The sequence below is a fragment of the Carlito syrichta genome, unplaced genomic scaffold (assembly GCF_000164805.1).
Source record: "Carlito syrichta isolate Samal-C Ts95f unplaced genomic scaffold, Tarsius_syrichta-2.0.1 Scaffold305153, whole genome shotgun sequence".
NCBI lineage: Eukaryota > Metazoa > Chordata > Mammalia > Primates > Tarsiidae > Carlito > Carlito syrichta.
Window position 1 is genome coordinate 69,979 of NW_007249249.1, and position 26,663 is coordinate 96,641.

A 26,663-nucleotide genomic window follows, 5' to 3' on the forward strand; every position below is an offset into this window, starting at 1 on the left:
CTTTGAAAAAGGGAAGTAATAGCATGAGATAGATTTCAGACAATTCAGTAATACACATTTATGAAAGAAGAAAAGGAAAGTTTAGGCAAGAGGAGAATAAGAAATGTGTGAAAAACATAGTAAGTAAAAACGAATAGGAAAAAAACCACCAAATCTGCAAGAAACAGAACTCTGTCATTTTGTAGCTGTCACACATAGTTATTATTTAGGACTTTACACTAAATACAAATTACTGGGATCTGATTAGATAATTGTTTAGCTTTCTTTTTAAATGTAATGACTTAACTTGGATATTTTGACCTAAAGATTAAAATTATAGTCATTATTTGAAAAGGGTATTTTATTTTAGGGGGAGTAGAACTGAATTTTGAAAGACAGGTCAAATTTAATTTTAACAAATATGATTAAAGTAAACTTCTATTTATATAAGACCACAAAAAAGTGAGAAATTCAATCACTTAAGCCCAAAATATTCTGAAAATTAAATACAAAAGATATTTGGAGATGAATTATATAATTATTTATCTTTATCACCAGAATACATTGCACACATTGTAACATTTCCTAGAAAATTTGCCATTATCATCATTAAATTCTATGTGGGATTGACACATGTTGAAGAATTTTTTGTCCTAAGATAATTAATCCCAGAATACAATTTCTTTAAAATCTTTCTCTTTTGTTTTTCCCCTCTGTTGTATTCTTGCTATTTCTTCTGCCAAAGTTTCCTATATGTTTCTAATTTGCTGTTGTATTATTAAAACATGAAAGTCTGAGATTGGCTTCATATCCCCTCTAAGAAATAAAACACTCGGGCTTAATAGCAGTTATTTCTGATTTAAGGTTGCCCAGAGGACATAGTTACTTATTTTGGGGTCTATAAATTCCAAGTCAGGCAATGGATGATGTTATTTACTTGGGAAATGACTTATAACTAAGACGTATCCAAGGCTTAGCCAATAGTCCACTTTTCTGGAGTAAAGGTAGACATAATGAAATTCAGTGAAAGAATTTTGTCTCTTTAGAATTTGTTGGTAATGGAATTTTACATTTGATGAAAAATAATTTTAAAAGGAATAAGCAAGCAGAAAAATTATTGACATTTTCATCATTCAAAGTATTTTATTAGAGTTCAGGACCAGTAGTTCCAACAGTATTTGCTGTAAACCAGTGATTGTTAATAGGGTTCATATTAGAATTACTGACAGGGCTAGCTTTGTGGACATGCTCAGAAGCGTCCCACACTCGGTTTAATGTCTTGAAATTATTCATCATTTTGCTTTCAAACATGTGTTTTGCAATGGAGTCCCGTGGAAAGGTGGAATGTGTGTGCATACCAGTCCACTATCATGTCTTGCCTATTCATTTACATGTAGGATTCATGATGGCCCATGAGCACAGAATTCCTGTGGAGTTCATGGGAGTTCAGTAAGACTCCAAGTGCATGTTGCTGTGGGGATAGACTTAAAAGCTAATACAAGATAAAACCTGAGACAAATTAAATTTAATAAAATTTAACTGCACAAAGAGCAATCCACACATCTGGCAGCCCCCAGAACCAGAGTAGGCCGAGAGAAACTCCAGCGCAGTCACGTGGTGAAAGAAGATTTATGAACAGAAAGCCAAGAGTGACCTACAGGAAACGGAAGTGAGGTACAGAAAAAGTCATACTGGTTCTAGCTCAGTGTTTAACTTATTTGAACCCAGTTTGGATAGGTTCCCAACTTTGGCCCAAACTAGGGAACTGGCACAAGAGTAGGTTGGTGTGTTTAAACATTCACATTATAGCTCATTATGTAAAAAGATACTGAGAAACCTCTATGTTCAACCCAAAATATACATGGAAGCAGCTTTGGGCTAAACTTAATTTAACCAAACTAAATTTCCTCCCAATCCAGAAAACCTCTCCACAAGTGTAGAACAAGGAAAAAAAAATTCATTCAACCAGAATGTGATGATGTACATCACAGGCTATCCAATCAAGAAATCACGAAGACAGAAATCTCATCTTTTTATATAACCAACAAATACAATCCATTACATACTTGTCCTCAAGATAAACAATAACTAGTCCTCAAGTAAGAGGACTTGACAGCACCACTTGTCACATACAGTTCATCCTAAATTTACTTGGTAATTGGGGGGTGACCATCTGTGTTAGCTAATTGACTTTAGCCAAAGGAAAAATAAACTTCTATATCTTATGATAGGAGGTAGTTTTGGAGCAATGCCCTATAGAAGTTAGTTAGGTTCACACCAATCCACAGAAACTGAGAGGTAGGGGTTCTACCTGCTTTGATTACATTTCAAAGACATGCTTCTCTGGTCCTTGAGAAAGACTCCCGGGTCATGAACTGTCAAAAGGCTTCTTTGGCTTTAAAAAGATATACATACATTTTTAAAAGGGAGAATTTATAATTACAAATTGGTCTCTTTTTTATTTTTATTTTTTTAAGTAAGTTCTTCAAGAAAAGGGAAGAGGGAGAATTCCCTTCCTTCATTTTCAACAGGGAGAATTAAACCTCTTATTTTTAAGTTGCATTTACCCTTACAACATGATTGAATATGTGGGGGTGCTGAAAGCCCCAAAGGGCCACACTTTCCATTCAAATAAAGACTTGCTTTAAATTCAGGAAGAAGGCCATGGCAATTAAGGAATCATAGTATCTGTTTCTTACTTGTGTTACTTCTTTGTATTTACCAATCACTTATGCTAAAGACGATGGCATGGAAAGAAAAAGAAAGAGAAACCTTCTCCTAGTTCCTTTTCTTTCCAGGTCTTCTTCCTCATCAGTAAGCAGAAGCTAGAGAGTGCTGGCAGAATGTGCACATATCCAAAAGTGAAATAAGAACAGTTTAGTTAGTTTTGTAAAGCTTTCCACTCTTCTGATAAGAAAAACATACATATACATGTACAAGTGACAGAGTATCAATTATATAATTTCAAGGATTCCACTTATGGATTAAATGCACTTATATTTGCATTTAAAACTCTTATTGTGCAATATAAAGGTGAACAATTAAATTTTATTCTAACTTAAATTTTATACTTTAAAAATAACATTAAATAGCAAGTAAAATATGCTATTGCAAGTTGAGAGAGAGAGATCATGGGGAAAAAATAGCATTCTATTTAGTACTTTCAACGACACTTTGTTTTCCCTTGCTTTTTGACCAAAGGGTCCCATATTTTTGTTTTGCTTGGGACTCTGCAAATTACATAGGCAGCTCTGATCTCCGGTGGAGCTTTATAAAATGAAATTCCTAGATAAGTTACAAGATGAAGTTCCTAAGCCCACAGAATGACAATCTCCAGGCAGAGGGCCCAGGCACTTGTACTTATTAAAATTTCAGTGTAAAATAGAGGCTTCTGATGAATCTATTTAAGAACCACTACGCTAAACAATTAGAGGACTGTGCTGTGAACAGTGGTCAGGAAAGGCTTAATAAAAAATTCGAACAGAGCCATAAATAAAAAATAAGATTTAATTGAGAGTAAGTTTAAGTGGGTTGGAATTAAGGCTAAACACGCAATGATCAAAAGCATTAAGGATGTGTCAAATACCGTGTTGGAATAGGTAACAGAGAGACAGTTTGCCTTGGACATAAGAAAGAGGTAAATGATTAGTCAGATGACCTCCCAAATTGTTAAAGACATTGAGGGTGAGGACTGCTCTTGAAAACATTGGGAACCGGGCTCGGTGGCTCAGCCCGTAATCCCACACCTTTGAAGGCTGAGGTGAGTGGATTGACTGAGCCCGCGGGTTCGAGACCCGCCTGGGCAACTTGGCGAGACATCATCTCTACAATAAATCAAAATGAGCCGGGTGTGGTAACGTGCACCTGTAGTTCCAGCTACTTGGAAGGCTGAGGCGGAAGGATCGCTGCAGCCCAGCAGGTCGAGGCTGCGGTGACCAACAGAGGCCACTGCACTCCAGTGACAGAGTGAGACTCCAACTCAAAAAAAAAAAGAAAACATTGGGGAGCACAAACCATTTCTAAGAAGTGGACTTGGTGCCTAATGTAGGAAAGATTAGAAATGGGAGATGGAATGTAGGAGACACAGAGTACATGCCACAGAGCTCCAGGCAAGAAATGAATGGGGCCTAGATCAGCATAGTGTTTTTAAAAATAAAATTTAACAAATGTAAAATAATAACAAACTAATGGCATGAAAAAATATCAGCTAAAATGTGTCCTGTTACCTGAATGTTAGTCAAAGCAAATAGACACGTCCTTCAGCATACGTTAGAGGACAGATGATTTACAATGTGTTATTTTGATAATTATAATTAATTTTACAGCTCAAGTTTACTAAATAAAAATAATCACTTTATAGATTTTTTTCTCTGAAAATACAAAACAGCCTGCAGAATATTTAGTGGGTTGCAAGGGACTATGAGTTCCATAAATGATTCTTTGAGCAAAACTGGACCAGACATGGCAATGACCCTAAAAATGAAGCTGAAAGAACAAAAGCAAGAAATAATATGAGGAAAGAATTGCAGAATGTGCTGGCTGATTGACTGTGAATAACTAAGACATGATTAAACAAAAAAAATGGGATAATTGTGTTAACAAAGACAAAAATTGGAATTTCTGAAAAAAGAACAAATTTGGTCTTAGGTAGAATGATGTTAATATCATGGTGAAACAAGTCAATGGAAATTATTAAATGCCATTGATACCAGCCATATAGTCAGAGTTTGGAGAAACAGTTTACCACTCAGGTAAGGTCTGCTAGTAGGGATTTCATTTTACCTGGGTAAAAAATATTTGAAGTTATGAGGGTAGGTAACCCCTTTCAAGGAGATACTTTAAGTAAAGAAGATCTTGGCAAAAACAAATAGAGATGCCTATCAAAGGTAGAGAATACCAATTCATAGAGGTTTCAATAAATCTAGTTTGCTATAGAGTTGAGGAATCAAATGAATCTTTTGTTTAAAATGCACATTCACTACACAGCAAATTACTCTGTCTGAATTCTGCACACATCTTTCCAATGATCTTTTTTTTTGGATCCTTTCATCTGGTTTCTTTTAATTACATGCTCATTTTGATATTTTAGCATTTGGGGCTCTCCCTTTGTAGTAGAAGTGAAGTTTAAATATCTCAGAGTGTCCATGCTGATGAAAGTGGGAAAAGCAAGGTTGCGTTTAAATGTCTATTAATATTTATTATTGTCACAAAGCAAGAATATTTAGCATAATTGATAGTCTCATCACCTAAAAGTCCCTTGAATGTATTATCTTAGTTATAGCTCCTGACATAAATTTTTCAATGTCATTTCATGTTGTGTGTCCCTCACAGAAACTAGTGTTAAAATTTGGAAGAAGAGAGATACAAAAAATATGCATAGTAAAAAAAGATGAACTAGGAAATACAATAATATATGTGCAAGTTCTCCTCAGTGACACAAAAGTAGACTTGAATAAACAGAAAGGTATTTCTTGTTCTTGGGTTAGATAAGTATAAAGGTCATGAAGATATATATCAATTCTCCATTTATTAATTTATATATATAATGCAACCCCAATACAACTAGTAATTGTTTGTCCCCCAGAAGCTAACAAGTTGATTCCAAAGTTGCTATGGAATCCTTTCTAGAGTGGTCAGGAAAGTTTTAATGAAGGAGTTTGCAATGAGATGAGAAAACTAAGAGAAATGAAGAGGGGTAGCACCATTAGAAAGCTAAATAAAAGCCTTCAGAATTGGAACAGTGTGGTACTGGCACCTAAATGTTAGAATCATAGAATAAAACAGAACATCTAGAAACAGAATTCATATGGAAATTTAGTGTATGATGAAAGTCACATCTCATAACACCAGAGGAATAGGTAAACTTTTAAATAAATAATTTGGAACTACTAAATAACCAATTGGAAAATGATTTCATACCTCACATTCTACACAATAATAAATTTTGAATATATCAGTAATCTAAATCTTAACATCAAATGAAACCACAAAAGGACTAGAAGAAAACAAAGATAAGTTCATTGTTATCTAAGTGTAGGCAAAGCTTTCTAACTATAGCTCAAATTCCAGTTATAATTTTTAAAAATTGACACTTTGTACTACATCAAACGACAATAAAATTTTTCCATGGCAGAAAAATACGTATGTGTAAATATATGTGTGTATGTATATACGTGTGTGTGTATGTGTTTGCGCCTATATGTGTCAGTATATGCATCCCACACTGAATTATTTGGGGGTAAATTGTTACAAAACCACCAACTAGCTCTCAAATGCTTCAGCAAAGGAAATAAATGAATCAGTGTATGTGTTTATTACAGAGCTAGAGAAAATAGCGATTAATAAAATGTGACAAAATTGATTAACAACTGGCAAATACAAGTTTCAATAAGACGGGAGGAGTAAGTTCAAGAGATCTATTGTACCATATAGTGATTATAGCTGACAATAATGTATTGAATGCTTGCAAATTGCTCAGGGTATTTTTTAAATATTCTCACAACAGCAACTAAAAGTATATGAAGTAATAGATACCTTAATTAGCTTGATTTAGTTATTCCACAATGTACACATATATCAAGATATCAAATTGTACACTATAAATATATAATTTTTATTTGTCAATTTTTTAAAAATTGATAAATCTAGATGAAAAGTGTACTATAAGTGTTATTGTATTATTCTTGGCTTTTTCCCTTAGGTTTGAAACTTTTCAAACTAAAAAGCTGAGGGTTAGGGAGAGGAGAATATACCTAGGTCTATAAATTAGGGATAGAAATAGCTGTATATCTACCTGACCCCTCCTTTTTCCCCCTTGCATCAAAATACATACTCAACTATGCCTGTGAATGGGTACTGCTATTTCTGACAACACAGGCTTGACACCAATCTAGCCATATTCTGTACTGCCTCACAGTATTTCCACAAGGGCAGAGAACCAGAGATTCATGTGGTTCTCAAATATGTGTCACTCTTTGTCATTCCATCTCTGCATAAAAGGGTAATGGATTTACAATTGTGTGTTCATATTCTGTTGCAGTAAATAAGTGGTCTTGAAAAGGGGTATGGAGAAGAATAAGGAAGAGAAAAATAATTTCTCATCAGTATTTCTGGTGAGAGGAGAATTACCCAGAGAATTTGTTAAAACCTTCAGCCTTGAAGATCAAGCTGGTTGTAACTTAGCCTTAGAGTTCTTGATCCAACACGGGAAAGGCCCGCTTTCCCATGTTTTTAGATACTTTTACTAAACATCTAATTCAGGTCCTTCAAGCCCGACTGTTTGGATCCTGGTGCCAACCTTTTTTTTTTTTGAAGGAAGGATCTAATTATTCTCTATTATGAATTTAAATGGGTCCTTTTGATCCTGTCCCAGAAGTAGACCAAATAGTAGATCCGGTCACAAACCTGATCTAAGCTTATGTGTGTGAGTGGGTTAGGGTGGTATATTGTAGTAACATGTTCTTAGTGTGGTAATAGGACCAGAGATCATGCTCTGGAAGCAGAGCCCTGAGACCTGCCTTGGTCCTGCCCGGACCTCCAGGGAAGGCCAGACTTGATGTGGCTTTTGGCTAGAGGAAAGAGAACAGACTGTGCTGGAGAATTTGTAACTTGGAAAGCCTATTTTTTAAAAATGTGGGCTGGCAAACTTTGATGGCTTTACAAGGCTGCATGTAAGATAATTAAACCTAATTTATCTTAAAAATTAAAAAAAACTTTATGTTTCTGACTATTGCTTAAATTTACCCCCAAATAAAACCTTACACCTTTTAGTTGTTGACTCAGGGTTAAACTGAAAAGCCAGGGATTCTTTATTCCAAGTCCAGTTCTAGGGCAGTCTCTAGGATGGAACAAATAACTAACTTTATTATTGCCCTTCAGGTTATTCAATCATTGGAGAATAACAATCCTAACCTTTCTTTCAGATGTCTCTTAAGAATAACTAATAAACATGAAGGAATTTTGCCTGGAACTTACCAAATATTATGTAAATGGTATTGATTAAAACAGTTTAACCGATTTTATATTTCAAGGATTTAAACTTTATAGATATGTACTCTATTTTTTAAATATCATGATGATTTTTTAACAAAGAAATTTCCACTTTTAAAGTAGCCAGTTTTAAAGATAATTTTTAGGATAATAATAGTAGAAGGTGAAAATTAACTTTAATAGATAGGATTGAGATAATTGAGTGAAAATTATTTGTTTGCTTAGAAACCCTAAAGAAACTTAAAAAAGAAAAAACCACAGATTTCAGGAACAATTTTCAAACATTTGTCACATGCCTTATTATGCACATTTTATGAGTTTATAACATTTCCACGGAAAATAATTCAGAAGTTTCATGAATGACTTCAAGTAAAGAGAAAAAGAGTATTTCAAAGAGGAAAAGACTCATTTTTACAACAAAACGAAACTCTTTATTCACAATTATTCAGTTAAATAAGGCATAAATACGGTTTTCTTTCTTTGAGTAAGCACAGAAATGATTTTTTTTCTCCCTCTTTGTAACCACTCAATAATTTTGTAGTCTCTCTTTGCCTCTGGTCACATACACATGGTTTTCATTCTGCCCTGTGTAAGAATCCTCTCTCATTTCTTTACCAGTCTTTTGCTTATCTAGAAGAATGCACTACCATTTTACTTCTACGACACCCAAGAGTGTGTAAGCTACCATCTCAGGTATTTCCCCCATTCAGAATCTCTCACACTTGCTGTAATTGCTTGTCTGCCTTCCCCACCGTGCTGCAAGTATCTACTGAGAAGGGCATGTCTATCTCATTCAGGGCTGTATCTCCAGCTCCCTGCAGAATGCTGAACATTTGATGTTTAAAACAAACTCAAAATTGTCTTCTCTATTATGCTGATTAATCAGGGAAAACAGTTTAGTGTCGTTCTTTTTTGTTTAGTCAACTATTCTCTGTCCTAGAACTAAGACCCTCCTGCTCCTCGTCCTTTTTAATGCCATCCTCTGCCTGTATCATTTCTACTTAGCTCATGGGTCTCAATTGTTATAATGTTCCCTTTCAGGAAGCCTTCCTTGTGCTTCCAGTCAGGTTTTGGTCCCCCTCTTATGCCACCCCAGCACTCTATACTTTTCCTGTGATAGCCTTTCTCGTTCAGTATTGTCATTGTTGTTTTGCTTTTCTGTGCTTTCCAACAGCATGTAAGCCCTGTGATGGCAGGAACCATACTACATTTTTTTTATCGTTGTATTTCCAGCATGTGACACATGCTGGCATGTAGTAAGTACTTAAGAAATAGTTATTGAGTGAGTGGTATTATATTATTACAATTATATTATCATTATACTTACCAAGGACCTTCTTTTCAAGTTCTTGCTCTTTTCTCTATCCTTAGTATCTCTGCCAGGTTGGCCTTTCTTAAGTTTTGTCCTCTTCAACTTACTGCTTAAAACCTTTAAATGTCACTTGATTAACTACATAGTGAGACCTAAACTTCTGCATCTAGTTGTTAAGGTATTTTTTCTAATATGCCTTTTCCTACTATCCCCAAGTTAGGTTCTCCTACTTTGCAACTTTGCATTGTACTTACCACTTGAGTTAGGCCAGTTTCCTGAATTTAGATTTAGATGACTCTGGACAAAATTGTATATTCATTTGTGATTCTATGATTCTATTTTTAGTCTAATCCAGAAAATGCCTGCTACATCCACAGTACCCTTCTATGCAATTTTTACCATAGCCCCATTTCAAGGACTCAACTATGGTTTGAGTGTGTCCCTACAAAACTCCTGTAGAAATTTGATCCCCAACGTGGTATTGTTGGCAGGTAGGTCCTAGTGAGAGATGTTCGGGTCACAGAGGAGGATCCTTCATGAATGGTTTGGTGCCATCCCCACAGAAGGGAATGAGTAATCTGGTAAGACTGGATTCGTTTTCATGAAAATGGATTAGTTCCCATGACAGTAGGTATTATAAAGCCGGAACACTCCTTGGGTTTTCTCTCTTTGCCTGTGAACACTTCCTCTTTAACTTTCTCTGCCACGTTATGATGCAGCACAAAAGCTCTCACCAGAAGCCAGGGCCATGCTAGTGAACTTCTCAGCCTGTAGAACTGTGAACTAAATAAACCTCTCTCTCTTTTTTAAAAAAATAAATTACCTGGTTTCAGGTATTCTGTTATAGTAACACAAAATGGACAAAGATAGTCTTTTTCACTAAAGTTGTTGATACACACAAATTTTACCCCCTTGCTGACTGGGCCTGTGATTTATGTGTTCATGGTGGAGTTATTGATACAATAACAGCCAACCTGTAGATTAGCGAGAATCTAGGAAGTAGCCTGGGTGCAAGTTCTTCCTGGTACAGACAGTGATTATCCAGAGACCAACAGACTAATCTCTCAAGAAAGCTTGAATAAGATATTAGATAACCAGATAAATATCCAAAGAGACATAGCTAGTCCAAGGAAGAGGGTTTGGATAAGAGGGAGGGATGTAAAAATAGAGAGGGATGGGGAAGAGAGGGAAAAAAAAGTTATAGTGGAGGAGAAACAACAGATATATATGAGAAAAGCAGGCAATGAACTATACGGAGCCCATGAAACAATAGAAGCTGTGAAAAAGAAGTAGGAGAAAAATTGACAGAGCAGAGTGTGAAATGGTTTGTAGCAGTTGAAAAACCAGGAAGTAATGACCCTCTGTTGCTATGGAGCAATGGATAGCCAGGCCACAAGTGTAGTCTGGACTATGAACAACCTTTCAGTTCCTGAACCATACGCCAGTCTCCACAAATTCAACTGCACAGCTTGTTCCATTTCCATATTGCCTAATGTGTGGCCAGGATCCAAGTCATCCTTATTTCTACATGTACTATCATAATAACCATATATTTGATTTGAGATATCCTGAGTGAAACACTGCTACTGTCACCTTGAAAAGCTTCACACAGATTCACTTTGCCTTTATAAAACAGTAAATTAAAATTTATTTTGGAGGGATTCCATAAAATAGAAATGAATTCAACATGTAGAACTATAATATACCCTCTTGCATCATGTAGTTTCTAAAACCCTAATCTTATAAGCTGTTCCATCATTGCAGAGAATGAGCATCTTGTTTTACTAAAAAAGAAATAGTTTTCCTCTTAACAAGTTTCATACATATTGAGTCTTTTTTTATTATTTTTTTTAGTACAAAATTGTTACCAAATTGTGTAAGCCCTATAATTACATTTTAGCATTGACAGGTAAGATTGAATGTTAACTGAAATAATTCTTTCAAGTGCATTACAAGTGCTACATACGTATTGAAAATTACTTGGCTTATCTGATCAATACTCTGCAAATTAATTGAGGGAATTGATTCTTGGTGCTCACTGGAGAAAGGAAAACCAAGAAGCCTTACATGAAATAATTACAGAGTTTAAAATTACATGTTGTTGAGAAAAACAGTACAATAGGTGGAATAAACACCTACCTTGGGTTCCTTAACCTTTGCCTCCCTTTTCTCCCTGAATATAACATTATTTTCTTCTATCTCCAGTCTCTTCCTTCCTGAAGTCTCTCTCTTGCTATCAACCTTACTCTCTTTGTTTCCTTATCCTTTCCCTACTGTTCTGCAAGACGCAACCTCTGATTAATCCTTCTGAATTTGCCCTCCTATTGCTGTAATATGGAATGTCACCGAGGAAATAAAACAATTGTAAAGATATATGTACCAGACATGCAATCTCCAATCTCAGCTTGTTAAATATCTTTATGTGCTGGTCAGCTTTCACTCCTACTCCCACAGCAGAGAAATCAAGTTTGGGTTGTTCTTTTTGAGTCCCCTAACTGAGGTCCCACCTCTCTCAGCACATTCCATGGATGTGGAATCTGCTATCCTTTTGTGTGCATACCCTTAAATAATATTAATAAGAGCTTTGAATACACATTAGGCAGTTATAGGAATAAAGTGTATAAATGTAGGAGAAAGAAGAGGAGACCTTAAAACCTTCAGTCAGTTTTCTTTGTTGCAGAAGTATTTATTTGGTTAGAATTCTGCAGAAGGCTGGTAGTCATGTGCAAATCAAAAAGCACTGGTTTCAGTTATGCAAATAGAATGTCCTTAGACTATCTGATATATTTACTTTGGACACTGAACACCTGCAGATAGAATCAGTAAAAAGAAAAAAAATGCAAAGAGAGTTTAGTTTCTGACTTATCTATTTATTTATACAAATTTTCGAATGTTTAATCAAGACACAAGGAACAAACAAGCATCCAAATGAGATTTCTTATTTATCCTTGTGCCAAATATGTTGTGGGCTATAATAAGGGGAAAATAATTATATTCTATTCAAAGAGCTTAATATTAAGGAAAAGGAAAAGGCAGAAAAATAGCACCAATTCCTCTCTAATGTCTTCATAAATTTATTTTTTAATTGATTTCTGTCCATCTTTTGAAAAACAGTAGCTTAAATTGCTTGCCTGGTCTAGAAATGCATACTGTCTGCCATTAATTGACTTGTCCAGTGAACGTATCTTCATTGGGAAACTGCTATGCACCAGACATATTGCTTGCTACCGTGGAGGACTTTGGGGAATGTTGATGTTAAATGACCCCCCTACTATTTACCTGGAGAGACTAAGATTTAAAGAAATGACCATAGACTTAGAAAGACTAAAACAGGGTTATGTGCGAAGGGCAGACTCCTCTAGGAATTAATAGAAAGAAAGAAGTTGGTCTGGTAGTATTGAATGCTGGTGAGTAGCTGGAAGGAACTGGGGAATGCTGGATTTGAAAGGTGTAGCCGGGCTCAGTGGCTCAGCCTGTAATCCTGCGCCTTTGGGAGACTGAGGTGAGTGGATTGCCAGAGCCTGCGGGTTCGAGACCCGCCTGGACAGGCGAGACCTCATCTCTACAATAAATTTTAAAAAATTAGCCAGGCGTGGTAGCGCGCGCCTGTAGTTAGTTCCAGTTACTTTGGAAGGCTGAGGCAGAAGGATCGCCGGAGCCCAGCAGGTCAAGGCTGCGGTGGCCAGGAGCGGCCACTGCACTCCAGTCTGGGTGACAGTGAGACTCCAACTCAAAAAAAAAAAAAAAAAAAAGAAAGGTGTAGAGGGAACCATTGAAACCCGTACAGAAAGTATGGAGAGGATTGGAATAAATTAAAAGAATGGGAAAAAATAGGAAGAGAAAAAAGGGAATGTAGGAATACTAAAGGAACTGAGGTGAGGGAAAGGAATTTGGACCTAGCAAGGAATCTTAGAAAAGGGAATCCAACAATCAGCTGATTTTTTCCCTTGAGGTATTTGCCAGATCCTAGGCTGTGTGGGGAAAATTTAGAAAGAAACCTAGTAGAAACCTCTTTGATCATAAACTTTCAGAGTTTTATTGACTAAAGAGACAAGAATTTCATTCCTGGGTCCAACAAAGAGGATATGTTTGATAAATACAGAGGGTTCCAAAAAAATGTATACACATTTTAAGAAAGGAAAAACTATTAAGATTGTAGATGAATACAAATCATGTTTGACTCTGCAATTACAAGAGGTGCTCAAAGTGGTTACTATCAGCATCTAGACATTTCTGATTATGGCAAACTAAAAGTAATGCATAGATAGCATAGCTTAAAATGTACAAACATCTTTTTTTGAGAAGTGCCTATTCATAACTTTTGCCCACTTTGTAATGGGGCTGTGTGTTTTTTTCTTTTCAACATATTTGAGTTCCTTGCACATCCTAGATGTTAGGCCTTTGTCAGATATACCAGTTGGGAAATATTTTTCCCCAGTCTGTGGGCTGTCTCCCTGATCTCTTGATGGTTTATTTGGCTTTGCAGAAGCTTGTCGGTTTGATGAGGTCCCATTTGTCTATCTTATCTCTTATGGCATGGGCACTTGGGGTTTTAATCAGGAATTGGTTGCCAGTTCCAATTTCCACAAGGGTGTCTCCTGAATTTTCTAAAGTTCTTATAGTTTGATTGTTACATTTAGGTCTTTGATTTATTTAGAGTTGACTTTTGTTTATGGTGATAGGTAGGGATCTTGTTTTAATCTTCTGCATGTGGTCAGCCAGTTTTCTCAGTACCATTTACTAAATAGGTTCTCCTCTCCCCAGTGGTTGGTGATGGAGGCTTTATTGAAGATAAGTTAGTTGAGAAATTGAGATTTTGCTTCTGCAATCTCTATCCTGTTCCATTGGTCTGTATGCCTGTTCTTGTACCAACACCAGGTCATTATGATTATTTATTGTAGCTTTATAACAAAGTTTAAAAGTCTGGGTGTGTGATACCTTCTGCTTTTGTTTTTGTTTTGTTTTTTTTGTTTTGTTTTTTTTGTTTTTGTTTTGAGTTGGAGTCTCACTGTCGCCCAGACGGGAGTGCAGTGGCCGCTACCGGCCACTGCAGCCTTGACCTGCTGGGATCCGGCGATCCTTCCTCCTCAGCCTTCCAATTCCAAGTAGCTGGAACTACAGGCGCATGCTACCACGCCCGGCTAATTTTTTTTTTTTTTTTTTATTATAGAGATGAGGTCTCACCTGCCCAGGTGGGTCTCAAACCCACGGGCTCAGGAAATCCACTCACCTCAGCCTCCCAAAGGCACGGAATTACAGGCTGAGCCACCGAGCCCGGCTTGCTTTGTTTTGTTTGGGGATTTTTTTGTGTGTTTGTTTTGCTGAGGATTGTTTTGACTATTCGTGGTCATTTATGTTTCCATATGAATTCCTGTATTGTGGTTTCCAGGCCTGAGATGAATGCTGTTGGTAATTTAATGGGTATTGTGTTTAATCTGTAGAGTGCCTTGGGTAGAATGGACATCTTAACATTGTTGATTCTTCTAATCCATGAGCATGGAATATTTTTCCATTTGTTTGTGTCATCTTTGATTTCTTTGATTTTTTTGTAGTCCATTGTAAAGGTCTTTCACATCTCTGGTTAGGAAGATGCCAAGGTATTTCATTTTTTATATGAGCAGCCAACAGATACATGAAAAAATGCTCAGCCTCACTGTCATCAAGGAAATGTAAATTAAAACCATACTGAGATACCACCTAACTCCAGTCAGGATGACCATCATCAATAACTCAAAAAACAACAGATGCTGGAGAGGATGTGATGAAAAGGGAACATTCTACACTGTTGATGGGACTGTAAACTAGTACAACCTATGTGAAAAACAGTTTGGCGATTCCTAAAATGTCTAAAAATTGACCTTCCATATGATCCCGCAATCCCCCTACCAGAAATATACCCAGAGAAACTCAAATCACTCTATGAAAAAGATATCTGCACACGCATGTTTACTGCAGTATTGTTCACAATAGCAAAACCATGGGACCAGCCATGCTGTCCATCAAAGGAGGACTGGATATAATAAGTGTGGTATATAAACACAATGGAATATTGCACAGTCACATAGAAGGACAAAATTATGAACTTCACAGCAACTTGGATAGACTTAGAGTCTATAATACTGAGTGATCTATCACAGAAACAAAGAACTGAGTATCACATGTTCTTACTTATAAGTGGACCTTGAACAGTTATAATACTATAAGAAAAGGATTGTCAGCAGTGGAAAATTGTGGGGGGTAGAGCAGGGACTGGCAATAGTGGAATTCTGCTGGGGAAGGGGGAGGCACACCTCATCAACAAGGGTAACTGCATAATGAACATTTGTATACTTAACCCTGAATCTTTAAAACCCACATCTTAAACCCCACATCTTTAAAATAATTTTTTTTTAATTTTTAGAAATAAAAAAAAGTACATACTTTTTGTTGTTGTTGTTGTTATTTTTGGCATCCTTGGTATTTAGGATTTTGGTTGACAGTTCAGAATCCAGTAGGGTTATGGTGCAAGGAAAAATTAAAAATTGGCAAGCCTGAAAATGGAACTTAAGTCATCCCCATAACTGATTGGATTGGGATGATCATCCCTTTCCCTAATTTATCTCCAAAAGAAAAGTGAGTCTTCTATAACAAAAGATAAAACTAACTACAGTTTATATAATTTTATCAAAACTTTGTTTATAGCTCAAAAAAAATTACCAGGCATATAAGGATAGAGTTATTGCAGAAAGTTGGGGTGTTTTTTAGTTATATATGTTGAATAAAATGGATAAAAAGATGGAATTTTTCACCAGTGAAACTCTATTAAAAAATTAAATGAAAACTTTAGAATCACTAATAAAGAATTAAGACATTGGGCATAGGAGAAGATTAGACAAAACAGAAGACTAGGTTAGTGACTTAGAAGATAGATTAGTAAAAAAAATCATCCAAACTGATTCACAGAGAGAAAAAGGAACAGAAAATACACATCAAGCCACAGATCCAAGAACTATAAACCTCATACTAGTTAAGGTCCAAGAAAACCACATTTAGTCACATCAGAGTGAAACTGCTGAAAATTAAACATAAAGAAAATAATCTAAAAGCACTCAGAGGAAAAAAGACACATGGCCTTCAGAGGGGACAAGAGTAACACAAGCTGCTGATTTCTCAAAAAATTAATGGAAGCCGGAAGACACCAGAATGACAACTTTAAAGTACTGAAAACTAAATGCTAAAAAGAATTCCATAATCAGTAAAAAATATTCATCAAAAAGTCTGTTTTGGTATGCTTTTAAAATGTATTTCAAGAAGAGTTTTTGAATAAAAAATAGTTTTCTAACAAATATAAACTGAAAGAATTCTTTGCCAACACTAAGGAAGAAATACCAGATATTTCTTCCATTAACAGGAAAATGATCCTGGATGGAAGCACAGTATAACATGAAAGAATAAATAGCTCCAGAAGGAGTGAATAAGAGGTTAATATAAATGAATATAGATGCTTAAATCAATGATTAATAATGTCTTGTGAGACTTAAAACATACATAAATTAAAAATACATAGCAACAGTTGTGAAAAAGGTAAAAGGTTGGTAAATAGGTTAAAGTATTATTAGGTCCTTTCATTGTCTGAGAAGTGATAAAATTACTAACTTATGTTAGACTCTAATAAATCTAGTTGAGCTTCATCATATCAAAAGAACAGCAGAACATGAACAATCAACAAGCCAAGAAAAGAAGTAAGAAATGATAAAAAATAATGAACTAATCCCCCAAAAAGCAAGAAAAATGACCAATGAGATGAAAAAAATAGTAAAATTATAGATTTAAACTGACTATATCACAATGTATAAATGGTCTATATTTCCAATTAAAATTCTAAGATTGTCAGATTCTGTAAAAAATAAAATGTTAACTATAATAACCAGAAAATGTAAAGGCAAAAGAATGAAAAAAGACAAACCACAGAAACATTAACTAAAATAAAGTTGAAGTATCTCTATTAATAAGAAAAAAATTCGACTTTAAGATACAAAATATTACCAGAAATTAAAAAGTTCATTTCAACATGAAGATATAATATGTCTAGATTTTAATATGATTAAAAGCCTAACCACAAACTGTAAAAAACAAAATATGACCAGAAATAAAAGGAGAAATAGACAAATATCAAAAACTGACACAACAAGCAGACAAACATATCAGTGAAAGTAAGAAGACTCAAATAATATGAGTAACAAACTTGATTGGTTGTCATAATTGCATCAATAATACTCAATTTTCTCAATTGCACATAGAATATTTATCAGTCTTAACCTTAGGCTCAGTCATAATTCAAATCACAACAAAACTCAGAAAAAAAGTTAAAGGTATAGAAGTGTGATTTCTACGATCACAGAGGAATTAAGATAGAAATCTTAATCTATTTTTAAAGAAAAATAGAAAATCCCCACTTATTTAAAAATTATACAATGTATTTCTAAATGATGTGAGTGAAAGACAAAATTACAGCATAAATTTGGATATGTCTTGAATCAAATTATTTATATCTATAGTTAACTTGATGGATGTCTTTTTATATAATATTATCATGATATTTAATGTCTACATTTTCTAATTGTTTATCTCTGATATATAGAAACAGAATTGATTTTTGTATATTGACCTAGAAACTAGCCGTCTTGCTAACTTCACTTAATTCTAACATTTTATTTGCAAATTTATTTTGATTTTTCTCTATTTTAAAAATTCTGTTGTCTACAAATTATGACAATTTTATTTATTCTTCTCCAGCTCTTTTTATTAACTTTATTGCCTTATTGCACTGGACAAGGTCTCGGTACATCATTTCTTTTCTCATTCTAATCCCAGAAGGAAAGCTTAAATTTTTACAATTAAATATGATGTGTGCTTAGAAGTTTTGTAGATTTTTTTCAATCAGATTAAAGAACTTCCTTTCTGTTATAAGTTTGAATTTAATTTGCTATTTTCTTTCTAATTTCTTTTTAAATTATTGATTTTACTTTTTTTAAATATGTTGGGAGCCGGCCATGGAGGCCCACTGAGCGTTAGGGATCAGGAAGGGCTGTTGACCCCGAGACCACTAGGATGCGTTTGGGAGCTATTGACCCCATTTCCTCCCCCTTTCTACTCAGCACTAACCAGATTGAGCTCCTGTGAGCTCAAAACATAAAAACTCTGAGATCAGGATGAACACTAGCTAACTTTAGAAGCTCATTGCTCCCATTCTTCCACAAACTGCAGTTTTGGCTTTCACACAACTTATAATTCAAACTCGTGTCCCATCTAAGAGCCTTAGTATTGGTCACAGGCTTCTGGGTCATGATCGTAGGATTTATTGAAGGTGTAAATTGTAGAATATAGTTTTAGAAGACAGCCGTTTTGTTGAAAGAATGCGGCTGGGTTACTTGCAGGTAGCCCACTGTGAACTTTGGACTGGGCCACATTCCAAACATTCTGGGATGGACCACTTTCATTTGTAAAGTAAATACTTAAGCTTCTACAGAATTGTTTAACTTGGCATAAATCAATCAGCTTAGGATGAAAAAGGTTTATGTCAGTCATGGATTAGGTTTTCCTTTGTTATAGGATTTTAAGATTATCATATGAAAAGAGTTTAAAGGCAATCATTGATTAAGTTTTCATGGATTAAGGTTTCTGGTGGGTGGGGGATGCCCCTCCCACATCTGACTTTGTGTATAAAAGACCCGTTGTAATTCCCAATAACACACATCGCTTCTGCACTAGACTGGAGTCCAGTCTCTTTCTCTCTCTCTCTCTCTCTCTCTCTCTCTTTCTTCTTCCCCCCCAATCGCCGATGCCATCTCTACCTTTGGGGTACCCTGAACCCGGCTGGAGCTAGACTCCGGCATAAATATTAGAATACAAAAAAAAATTCTACATTCAGAAGAGTAGATTCTGAGCTTATCAATTCAACACCCATAAAGAGAATATTTTCTCTGTTTAAACTCAGCTAGGAATATCCCTATCAGACAACTAAACTTTTTCACTGTTCTGTGCATGTCTGCAGATGACTAAAAAGTATTCACAAAAAGTATTAATTTGGAGACTATAAATAAGTTTTAGTGAGTAGAGAAATTTACAAATATAAAATCCACAAATAATGAGGATTAACTGTATATACACATAGCACAATTACCAAATCATGTATGGGAATGATAAACACCAATTTCAGAATAATAATAACCTCTGGAAAGAGAAAAAATGGAAAGAGATGGGGGAGACTGAGTTAAATTTGCTTTTTTTTCATTAAAGAGAGACAAAACTGGGACATATATGGCTGATCATCCATATATGTTATATCACTTTTGGTGTTTTCCAACATACTTTAAATATTTCATTTTAAAAAATTATAGAAATGTGACCTATCTTTCTCTTTCATTTCATTGTTTCATTTAAAGACATTTGAAAAGATAATTTACAGGAAATGCTATTAGTAAGATATTTTAAAAATTCTGTAGCAAAGATTGCAATGATTGAAGTGGATTATTCATAGAAAATAAAGAAAAATCCCCAAATAAAGATGATATCTAAAAACAATAAAAATAAAAATCTATAACATTTTAAACTGAGATGAGTATTAATTTGATCAAAAGTGTAAAAATTTGGCTGTGCTAGAAAAACAACTGGGTAACTTTCAAATATACATACATACATATATATACAGGTCTTTGAATTCCAGCCTTTCAGATTCCAGTTGAGTAGGTGTGAAGTCAAATGTTTTTGAAAATCTCACCAAGTGATTCTGATATATAGTTAGGTTTGAGAACCACCAGTCTGCTCTGCTCTGCTGTACTTCAAACGATATCATGCACACAGCACTTGCTTGGTACCTCTTAGAGTGGTGCCATGAAGTAACCCTATTAGATTCATATGCTTTCTCTTTATATTATGTTTTATTCCTAATTAGGACACTGAGGAATTATGATATCTAATGACTCATTCAACAGTGTGGAATATGAAATTTAGCTCTGGATATTTATATTTTTAGTACCATTTTGTCATACCCTTCTTTTTAAAAAAATCATTTCCTGTCTTTGGCTTAAATGAGTTGTTTTAAAATCAAGCACGAGGACATGAAAAACAAAACCTTTCAAATGTGGTATAAATTTAATGTAATCCTAGTTAAAGTCATTAATTTAATCATATTTAGGGACACATTTATATTTCTAAGTCTGAATCCAAACACGTCAAAGTACAAATATTTAGGAACTGCAAACATCAAAGAAATTTATTGACAAAAACAAATGCTGACAGTTACTGTATTAAAATATATGTTGGTATTTCTTAGCCGAACCTCTTTTAAAAACATTAAAACAGGAAGCAAGTAGGGCAGAGATGTAACTTCAGTTTCATGTTCCTTCTTTTTCCTTTTCTCTCCTCATCAAATTCAGTTAGCATTATAGTCCTAACTCTGGTATTGGAAGCTTCTTAGCTCCCTATTGTCTTCACTTTTTGCCTGGCTGTAGTTTAGGCACAGAAGAAACTGTTTATAGGAGAAGGAATGTTTAAAATGTCTGTTTGGCGGGGGGGGGAGGGGGCCATGTTGCAAAAATATTATGTAGGGTATGTTGCTTTGTGAATGTCACCAACAACCTCTTCTGCTATGAAAATGTTGGAAATATTTTCTGTATACAGATACTTTAAGTAAATTTTTTATTATTTTAAACTACAGTTAATGTGCAAATTTTGTATTGGCAAGAGTTGCCTATATATCAACATACACATACAAAAGCATCGGCAAATTTCATTTAGAGTGTATCTGCTTGTTTCAGACCAAGTTTCTGATTGAAAACAGCAAAAAAATCTGAGGGGAATATGGAAATTAATTTAGCATCAGAAAGCTACCAAAGTGGACTTGAGAGTCCACAATCCTGGAGAGAAGAGAAATAGAGAATAATGAACCCAAGAACTGGTATCACTTTTCCCTTAGAATATTTGTAAATTTACAATAGACAACTAAGAGACTGGGAAGCCCAAAGTAAGTGGAAGAGAGTATGAGAAGAAGTGAAAATAAGAAGCTGGGGAGAGTCTTAGAAAGTTTCATAGAATTGGGAGGACAAAAATTTCAGTTTAGGGCTTGCAAAAGTGGAGAAGTCCTGGTAAACACCCAGGCTGTCAATTCGGACTCCTGAAAGGCTAGCAATAAAGTTAAATGGAAATAGATCAGTCCTTAAAAAGACTGAAATACAGTCTCATTTCTGTTTCCCATCAGACTGGTGATTTGCCCTTACTCTGACTGACTGCCTAAATCCAAAGTAAATACCCTCTGAGAGAATGTAAAATCACTCAGAGCCTGAAATTTTCTCAACAGTTTTCATACACATTGTCCTCTTTCAATTAACAACAATAAAAAAGAATCACTGGGCATACCAGTTGACAAGATCAAATAGTCAAAAATCAATAGAAAAACAATTGAAGACAGAAACAGATCACAGGACATCAAAATATTTTATGAGACAGATTTTAAAATATTTACCATTAATATGCACAAAAAATAGTGACAAAATGGAGAACATCAACAGATAGCTGGATTAATGAGTAAGAATCAAATAGAAATTCAAAAACCGAAAGCCATGTGTTTTAGTCCATTTGTGTTTCTATGAAGGAATATCTGAGGCTGGGTAATTTATAAAGAATGGTTCTGATGTCTGGAAAAGTTCTAGACTGAGCATCTGCATCTGGCAAAGGCCATAGGTTGCTTCCACTCATGGCAGGAGTTGAAGGGGAGCTGGCATGCAGAGAGATCATGGCAAGCAAGGAAGCAAAAGGGCAAGAGGGGAAGTGACAGGCTATTTTTAACAACCAGTTCCCCCAGGAACTAAGAAGAGTGAGAACTCATTTACTACCCCCACCCCCAGAGAGGGTATTAACCTATTTATGAAGAATCTATTACCTTGACCCAAACACTTCCTACTAGACTCCCACCTTCAACACTAGGGACCAATTTTTAACATGTGATTTGGATGGGTCAAATAAATCAAACTAGCTGGATGTGGTGACACTGTCTATAATCCTAGCTACTTGGGAGGCTGAAGTGGGAGGATACTTTGAGCCCAGGAGTCTGAGGCTACAGTTAGCCTTGATTAATCACATTACTGCACTCTAGCCTGGGTGACGAGGTGAAACCCTGTCTCAAGAAAATTTTTAAAATTACAGAAAGGAAAGAAAGAGAGAGAGAGAGAGAGAGAAAGAAAGAGAAAGAAAGAAAACAAAACAAATAAACAAACTGCCCCCTCCAAACTATAGCACCAGATATATTCATATGTATCTCTATCTTTCTATCTAATCACCAGTCTAGCTCTGTCTCTTGCTAACTGGAATTAACCTCAATTTTAATTACAATTACTCATGTAAATTTATTTTCATTTTTATCAAACATACTTTTTACTTAAGGGAGGGGAATGTCCAGTTGTTAAAATAGAATGTTATAAAGAGTTCAATAAAAACATTACATATACTATATATTTCTAAATGTGTATTGTTATTTAATTAACAGACAGATATGAAGTTATTAATTAACTGGGATTGTTTATAATTTCAATTAATAAAAATTGAGCTGAGCTCCATAAGAATACAGTCTAAACTGTCAGTCATAGATAAAGTTTGTGGGTTTCAAATTATCACTAAATTCTTATTATTTTACATATCCTAGCAGAAGGCCAGAATAGTTTAATATGTCATCTGAGGAAAAATTTCGGGTTCTTACTTAAAGTAATGAAATCATTATTCTGTAAAGTCAAATGACAAACAGGAGCCTAATCACTACATTTTTAAAATTATGTTTCCTACTTACAGATGTATTTTTAGATATTTTACAAGATTATTTCTAGAGTGGCATGTATCTATACACATGCACACAGATAAATATCTATTTTATTTATCTGGTTAACAGGTTAGGAAAATGAATACTTATGTTCCAGAAATTCTGAGAGACCAGAGGTGACAGTGGCAGTAATGAAAAAAGAGGAAAAATAATAATGTATTAAGGAACATAAGGCCCTGTAGAACAGGCATTAGTTTTTTGGGGTTTTTTTCCATTATCCAGTGACATTCAGAGAAATTAAGTAATATGTTCATAGACACAGAGCTAGAAAATGGAAACACTGGGATACAACACAGCTGTTTTTGAAAGCCCATGTTCTTCCAAGTACATTGTACTTTCTACCAATAGAAGTATACGGGACAGCACAATTTATGTCAAAATTGGTGAGGATACAATCCTGTTAAGAATTTAGCAGGACTTTTATGTGAAGTCTGTTGCCTCTTAAATTTGCCAGAAAGTTTATCACAATTGGATCTTATATTTCAAAGGTGTATAGAATTCTATACATAAATTATTTATCTACTGTTTGCAACCTTCTTCAATTATGTAGCTTTGAATACATAGGTACATAGCATATACGTTAATCAAAATAAATTAATTCTGTGAAGTAGAAAAGGAATAAGATATAGGTCTTTATGTAGAATGCTATGAACAGTTCAATAAATGCATTTACATACATCAACTATTTTTACATGTGTGTTGTGCTTAAGCTAATTTATAATCAGAGAAGAGATGGAAGACTCATTACCTAAGTGTTTCCCATCTTAGAGTTAAGGACTATGATGGTGTATTACAGCTAAGTGTACATATTTATCATGTAGATTCTAATTTCCTTTTTCATTAAATTGCTTTCATATCCTGTTACCATACATACTCATGAGCACAGTGTTAGGTCCTTTGACATTTAATGAATAAAAAATAAAGCTCAGAGCTTCTCCTTATTTTCAGGAGAGACCCAGCCAGCAATGTCCATAACAAAGCAAGGTATTCATTTGTTTCTTTCTCTGGTTCTCAGTTACAAATAAGTAGCAGGTATTGGGGCGAGAGATTAGAACAGGGCCACAGCTGCAAACTATATTATCTTCCATGGCTCCCTATGTTTTTTTCATTTTAACTCCTCAATTGCAATTACATATTTTCAAGTTTTATTTGTGTTTACTATCTCTCTTTCTAGAACACAACAACAAAGAATGAATATGTGATTGGTACATGAAAGATACATATAAAATTCTTGCTTACAAGAAACAAAGAACACTCGTTTGTTGAAACAGAAGGAGTTTTTGGTAGCTCACAAATCTCTGGGAGGGCTAGAGAGACAGACTTGGATAACCCCTTGCCAGGAACAATGCAAGTAAGAAAAATGCTTGATTCACACTGTAAACTCTTCTAATAAAACCACTGTCCCAAACTTAGCACTAAGCATACTTAGATATGAACACCACAATTCCCATCACTATAATTCCAGAATAATCAGCATCCAACTCCACTAAGTTCGTCAGAAGATCTGTTCTCTTTCTGATGCCACAGCTTCAAGTTTCTCATTTTAGTATTCAAGTCTCTCTCAGAGACATCTGATTGGTGACACCTAAGTTACATGACTGCACTCTAATTGCAAAGGAGTGTGGAAGTATAACTTTTAGCTTTCCAGGCTCTCAAGTTGAAAGCGATTGGAATGAGTATAGAATAAGTTCACTTGCAGTGCATGTTACAATAACAAACAAATACCTGTTGAATTTTCTTCACTGCAAATAAGTTTTCTTTTCTTTTAAAAAACAATTTTCTTTTAATCATGTGGGGTACAATTCAGAGTTAGGTATATGAATGTTCATTATTCAGGTACCCTTGTTGATGAGGTCTACCTCCCCACTCCCCCAGCAGATTCCCACTATTGCCAATCCCATCCTCCTCAAACCCCGCCCATTTTCCACTATTGCCCATCCTTTTCTTATCGTATTACAATAATTGTTCAAGGTCTGCTTATGAGTGAGAACATGTGATACTCAGTTCTTTATTTCTGTGATAGATCACTCAGTATTATAGACTCTAATAACATCCAAGTTGCTGTGAAGTTCATAATTTTGTCCTTCTTTATGGCTGTGTAATATTCCATTGTGTACACGTCCCACATTTTTTTATCCAGTCCTCTTTTGATGGGTGGCACAGCTAATTCCATGGTTTGCTATTGTGAACAATGCTTCAAAAAACATACTTGTGGAGGCATCTTTTTCGTAGAGTGATTTGAGTTCCTCCAGGTATATTCCCAGTAGGGAGATTGCAGGGTCATATGGAAGGTCTATTTTTAGATCTTTTAGGAAACACCACACTGTTATCCACAGAGGTTGTACCGGTTTACACTCCTATTCCCTTTTCCTCACATCCCCTCCAGCAGCTGTTGTTTTTTGAGTCATTGATGATGGCCATCCTGACTGGAGTTAGGTGGTATCTCAGTGTGATTTTAATTTGCATTTCTTTAATGACTAGTGAGGCTGAGCATTTTTTCATGTATCTTTTGGCTACTTGTATGTCTTCTTTTGAGAAGTGTCTATTCATATCTTTTGTCCACTTTGTTATGGGGCTATTTGCTTTTCTCTTTTCGGCATGTTTGAGTTCCTTGTAGATTCTAGATGTTGGACCTTTGTCAGGTATACAGTTGACAAATATTTGTTCCCAGTCTGTGGGCTGTCTTCCCACTCTCTTGTTTTCTTTGGCTTTGCAGAAGCGTGACAGTTTGATGAGGTCCCACTTGTCTATCTTATCTCTTATGGCATGGGCTCTTAGGGTTTTGATTAGGAATTGGTTGCCAGTTCCAATTTCCAAAGGGTGTCTCCTGCATTTTCTAAGGCTCTTATGGTTTGAGGTTTTACATTTACATCTTTGATCCATTTAGAGTTGATTTTTGTGTATAGTGATAGGTAGGGATCTTGTTTTAATCTTCTAGTCAGCCAGTTTTCCCAGCACCATTTGCTAAATAGTTTCTCCTCTCCCCAGGGGTTGGTGGTGGAAGCTTTGTCAAAGATGAGTTGGTTGAGAAATTGAGATTTTGCTTCTGGAATCTCTATCCTGTTCCATTGGTCTATATGCCTGTTCTTGTACCAATACCAGGATTATTGTAGCTTTATAATAAAGTTTAAAGTCTGGGAGTGTGATACCTCCTGCTTTGATTTTTTTGTTGTTGTTTTTTGTTTGTTTTTGTTGTTGTTGTTGTTGTTGTTTTTCCTGAGGATTGATTGTCTACTTACGTTTTCATATGAATTCATGTATTGTTGTTTCCAGGTCTGAGAAGAATGCTGCTAGTAGTTTAATGCATGGTATTGTGTTAAATCTATAGATCAGCCAGGCTTGGTGGCTCAGCCTGTAATCCCGCGCCTTTGGGAGGCTGAGGTGAGTGGATTGCCTGAGCCCGCGGGTTCGAGACCTAGCTGGGCAGGCGAGACCTCATCTCTACAATAAATCAAAAAAAATTAGCCAGGAGTGGTAGCGCGCACCTGTAATTCCAGCTACTTGGAAGGCTGAGGCAGAAGGATTGCCGGAGCG